Source organism: Pleurodeles waltl, chromosome 9, assembly GCF_031143425.1.
Source record: "Pleurodeles waltl isolate 20211129_DDA chromosome 9, aPleWal1.hap1.20221129, whole genome shotgun sequence".
NCBI classification, from domain to species: Eukaryota; Metazoa; Chordata; class Amphibia; order Caudata; family Salamandridae; genus Pleurodeles; species Pleurodeles waltl.
Window position 1 is genome coordinate 1107350617 of NC_090448.1, and position 6000 is coordinate 1107356616.

The 6000-nt window shown below is 46.1% G+C and overlaps 1 long non-coding RNA gene across 1 annotated transcript in view; it reads left to right on the forward strand.

The window, feature by feature from the left end:
- The window catches only part of LOC138258787 (uncharacterized), a 114818-nt gene extending 110756 nt beyond the window's left edge, over positions 1 to 4062 (forward strand). The window contains exon 3 of the long non-coding RNA XR_011198569.1: positions 3084 to 4062. This is a non-coding gene — a long non-coding RNA (uncharacterized lncRNA). The remainder of the gene's footprint in view (positions 1 to 3083) is intronic.
- The last annotated feature ends 1938 nt before the right edge of the window (positions 4063 to 6000 follow it).

The following is a 6000-nucleotide window of genomic DNA, read 5'->3' on the forward strand; positions in this document are numbered from 1 at the left end:
GTGTAGGTAACCATATATAGGTAACTAAAGATTTTCTATTCTTACCTCCAACCTACATGCCTTGGTGATACAGCTATTCCTGCGTATAGCTCTATCATCAGGGTACATAGATGTGGTATTCACAACCTGAAAACCTTCCATCAAAGGGTCACAGGGCGTTATCTGCCTTCTCTCTGAAACTAAACCCAAACAAAATTGAATTCATTCTTCTGCACTCCAAAAACCACTGCACTTTAGTGCAAGAGTGGCTGGAATTGCATACCCCTTTGGAATCTCCCCTAAACTAGCACCCACAGGACTCTCCCCTAAAGTAGCACCCACAACTAAATCACTAGGGCCCATATTTATGGGCAGTTGGAGTATGGCAGTGCCACAGGTCGTCTTACTGCGCGGCCCTACGCCAATTTGAAAGGGCAGGAATGCACAAAAAGTGACGCTCCGGGGGGTGCAAGCCTCTCATAAATAAGCCCCTAGGTTTATCAGTTGACTGCTCCTTAAACTACAAAGACCTTATCCACAATCTTCCAAAAACAGCAACATGCCAACTGCACCACTGAAGAAAATCAAACTCCCCAGAAAACCTCTGGAGATTGGTGCTAGCGCTGGGGCTATTGTGACGCCATCTTAGCCTGCCTCCCTACACTGACAATCTCTCCTATAATGGCTATTCCGCATGAAGCAGACAGATTGGTCATGAATGCTAGAAAAGCAGGGCTCATCACACCAATACTACTGGCTCCCCGTAGGACGAATAACGTACAAAATCACGTTTTACACATGAACCCATTCAATAAAGCCAGCCAGGTTGGCTAAAACAAAAAGTATTTACATCTTTAGGCCCAAACAGTTACACGAGGTAAAGAAAGGCTAGGCTTAGCAATCACTTCTGCAAGGAAAATTAGATCCATCAAGCCAGATGTTTTTTCACTCAAACTCTGGAACCAAATCCCCGAAGAAATATGAACATTTCCTAACTCCTTGACGCTCTGCATAAAGCTCAAAACCCACAAACTCAGCTCCCATGTGAATTCACCTAGGGAATAAATTAAACTGAATTAACTATATGTATGTCAGTAATCTAACGTTACCTAACCTGATATTTGGAAAACGCCTGAATGTACTTGTGACTAATGTCGGGCTCTATAAATGACCAATACGTAAAATCACATGTTATTCTGTGGAAGAATCTACTTTCCCATCTTTAGTCACTTGGCCTTTCCTGGTATTGGCATATGTTTGAACTAATTATTTGGTGCTTTCCTTCTAAAGTATGCCAAGGGAGTTTGGCATCTTTCCTTGCTTGGCTTCCCAGTGCACATGCTCTGAATTTTAGTAATTGCATTACACGCTTAGTTTTGCCTTGCTTAGTTTTGGAAGGTTGTATTCGCAGATGCTGCCTCTATCTGCATTTTCTCACATAAGCTTGATAATAGTCAGGGAAATCGACTTTGAAATTACTTTGTTTAAAGGTGTTCTGAATTTGTAGTAAGGGAATGGAAAGGAAAAGTAATTTTACTACACTTGTATCGATTTGTAGGAGCTGATATTGTTTTTGTAGTTCGTGAGGGATGTTTGGAGTAAACAGGATTGCCTACAGTATTGTTTCAACTGAATATAAAATTGTTAAAAGGTATACAGCAGGTAAATTATTTGATGTTCAAAACATACATAGGACTGTTTTACAGCTTTGTGGACTGTACACACCACTGTATTGTTTGCAGTCACATTAGCGCTAAACCTCCCTTTCCTTCCAGCAAGTGCCCATCAGAATTGGACGAAAATATGTAGAGCGACACCTGGAGCCCGAAAATAATTTGATTTTTGCAACCTCCAGTCTTAAGGTTTATCATGATGATTCAGCTCCAGTAACACCTAGTTGACAGTGCCAAATATTTACTGGGAGAAGATAGTGATTTTAGCCTGGTAATTACTATTGCCAAATCTTTAACAGTAAAAGATGCTTGTTGCAGCCTGTTCGTTCCTATTTAAAAATCCTTGCCAGGAGAAGATGCTAATTGCAACCTGGCCTTTAACAGTGCAAATCTTTACCTAGTGTAGATGCTGATTGCAGTTTGGTTGTTACTACTGTCAAATCTTTACCTGGTGCAAACAACTATCTAAGACCCTGGTCCATATTTATGATTTCCGACGCAAAGCTCTGTTGTGGCAGCGTTGCAGCAGAAACATCTGTGCTGTGTTGCAACATTGCCTTGTCCATAGATGCGCCGTATTTAAGGGATTTTGCCCCATAATGCAAAGACCAAACATGCACCACATATTCCAATGCAACGATGTTGTGTATGGTGCAAGGTGCTACAACACAAGTACTCCCTATATCACACAAAGCTGATTTGTGCGCATAAAGCACCTTTACGTGCCGCAAATCAGTATTGCATCACACAGGAGTGATTTGAGTCACAGGAGCATTAAAAAAAATTACACAATCTACACTGCAATACTCCAAAACTACTGAGAAGTATGAAAGAAGCCTCAGGGAGCCAGGAGAGTAACAACCCCAACAAAGAAGACTTGCCACCATCCCAGGCGAAGAGGAAGTCCAACTTCAATGAGAAGGAGAACCAGATTTTAATAAGTGAGGTGACAAAAAATGAACAACTGCTTTGTCCCCTCAAAATTGCCATTGTGGAGGAAGGATGCCATTTGGCAATCCATACTGAACAAATTCAACTACATAGCACAAAAAAAGTGGACCATTCTGAAGTGCAAGAAGAGGTGGCACAATTACAAATGCAGGACAATAGTACAGGCTTACAGCAGAAACATTTAAAATGTGCCCCATTCTTGCACTCACTCTTTCAGGCAGCTGCCAAGCTCCACTTGGTTGTCTGAAATTGCCACAAATAGGCACCCTAGTGATTACTGAGAGTGTGTCAACAACGTACATAAATTTCACTGTGAAAAGCAGCAATTGTTCATCATAGCCATAAACACTTGGAGAAACATTTGTTCCATATATCCCTGCGTACTTAAAAGTGAAAAACAATCATGTCTGAATGTTACAGAAAATCCTTATGTCATAATGAATCATGGAATCCTCTTAACATATTTATATTTCTTTCCAGAGGGACAAACAGCAGCTCAGATCAGTCTGTCCATGATACCCAACCTGTTGAGGACACCATCCTGCCCCTCATGGAAGAAGACACCTTTCAACAGGTCTTGGACACTTTTGGTAATTCTACTGCAAAACTGACAAGGGAAGACAATGTGGTTAGGTCTCCAGGTGAACCGACACACACAGGACATGGACTATTAACCAATGACATCACAGTGAAGGACTCTGAGGACCCCCAAGTTGCTTTTCAACAGCCAGTGGTAGGAGTCAAGCAGTGGAAGGCTCATGAGGTCCGGTTTGGGATAGAGACCATGGTGGGCACTCGTGAAGGAGTCCGTAGGTGTCTGAGCCCTAATGAGAGGTTGTCAAAGGCTAGCGCAGACACTAACTCTTGGGTCCATGGGATTGATGAGTTCCTAGCTGGCATCGCGGGTGTCATGCTGCAGAAGGAACAACAATAGCATCCCTAGGAGGGACTACCATGCTACTTTACTGGTACTCACAAATGTTGGGAACATGAGAGTTACACCTTCTACCTCTAATGTGTGTGTGCCTGAGACTAGTAATAATTCTCACCTGCCTCCCTTTCAAATACCACAACTTCAATGGGAGGTAGAATACGCATCAGAGGAAGAAGATAACCACTTCTCCTGTTTCCAAAGAGGAACATCCCAATAAACATTTGCAAATCAAATGTTTCCTGGCCACTTTTCTTATCTGTTCTGTATAGGACATCACACCACTATTTGGAAGCCACGACAGTACTCTTTGTTTGTGCTGTGCTTTATTTTGTTCACTTGTGCCCCTAGATCCTATGCAACACCTGCTAATGGCAATGTTTTCCTCCTCATTGATCTCACTACACACATGTAAATGTGTTATAACATGTGTAAACTAATGTATTTTTACACACAATACTTATTTGATTTGACATATGTGCTTGTAAAACTTTCTAAGAATAAATCTTCTCACAAGTTGTAATGCGAGGATAGGAACCTCTGGAAGAAAATAAATATGAATTTTTGAAAGCATATTAAGATTCGTGTGGTTGTTCCCCTAAGGTCTATAAACATATTGTAACTATAACCCCCAATGTCACTTTTGTTAACCTGAAGAAGAGAGAGCTCAACTTAATTGCACATGCTGCCTTTGTATGTGCACATACACCAAGTACACCCATGGCAATGTTATGATGAGCAATGTGTATTCATCATTATCTTGTCAGGGTGTATCAACAAGGTGCTTTGTTTGAAAGGCACACTGTGCTAAGGTTCTGATAAAGTACACACAAAATTTCAACCTGTAAGTGGGATATGTGAGGCATATGAGGTCAAAGTACGGTAACAAATGTGAACATCAATGTTGCTACGTAAAGATCACAACATCTGTTCCAAATGTGGAAGCATCGCTGCTCACAAAAACATAATACCAAACTCTGGATGGTTGTACCAATATTAGCCATACACCCATGCTCACCAGGCAGGTCGCTCCCCCCATCTGCCACGCAGCCCCCTGTGGGTTGAACCTCCGTTGCCACTTTTGCCGCCTTACTACTCGCTCCCTTTTTTCTATTCCCCTGAGCTTGTGCTTCTGTGCCACTTGTTTTTTCCATTCTGTGCCCCTGTGTTTTGCTTTCTGTACCCCTGTGCTCTGTTGTCCCTCTCCCGCCGTCTTTTCCCGCCGTTTTTTACCCGGGTTTTCCCCTGGGTTTTTCCCCGGGTTTTTCCCTTGCTGCTGAGCCCCTGCTGCCCCGCCCCCTTCACTCCCATTGGCCGCCCTGCTCCCACCTCCCAGCTGCTCCTCCCTCCCTCTGCCCTCATATGGAGGCCGCGAAGCGGGCGCGCCTAAGGCAAGCCCGTCTGCGCCCGTCCACGGCCGTCCGAGCCTGGACCGCACCCAGCACCAGAACCCCTGGAACCCGCACCCCCCGCAACGCCAGACTGCACTACGACGCAAGCACCCTCCACGCACTCAACACCAGACGAGACCACCCTTGCTACCGGGCCACCCTGAAACGCACCCAGGGGCCTTTCACCTGCCGGAACTGCAGATTCACCAGCATCCAACCCTCCACACCACCAGCCAGAGAACCCAACCACCTCCGCTGCATCCTCCTCAACACCCGCTCCGCTCGCAAGCACGCCATCGAACTTTGGGACCTCCTAGACTCCACTGCCCCTGACGTTGCCTTCCTGACGGAGACCTGGCTGAACGCCACCTCAGCACCAGACATTGCCATAGCCATCCCACAAGGCTACAAGATCTCCCGCAGAGACCGCACCAACGGAGTGGGAGGAGGAATCGCCATCATCCACAAAGACTCCATCAAAATCTCAATGAACACCGATGACACCCTCACCACCGCCGAGCACATGCACTTCCAGATCCACACCGACCCCACACCACCCTCAGAGGAACTCTCATCTACAGACCTCCCGGACCCCGCCCACAGTTCAGTGACACCATCGCTGACCTCATCAGCACCCACGCCCTCGCTTCCACGGACTACATCCTCCTTGGGGACCTGAACTTCTACCTCGAGAACAACAACGACGCCAACTCCACCGCCCTGATCGCCAACCTCGCCAACCTCGGACTCAAACAGCTAGTAACGACACTCACTCACGCCGCTGGACACACGCTTGACCCCATCTTCTCCGCAAGCCCCCACGTCTCCTTCAACCACACCACCGAACCACACTGGACCGACCACAGATGCGTCCACTTCACCTTCAGAAAACCCACCACACACCACCGCACCCAAAAGCTACCACGCCACTGCTGGGGCAAGGTCACCGGGGACCAACTGACTACCGCCCTCGCTCTGAGACCACCCACCGACCCCACCGACCCAGACACTGCAGCGACCAACCTCACACAGTGGATCAACGACTGCGCCAACACCCTCGCCCCTCTCAAGACCT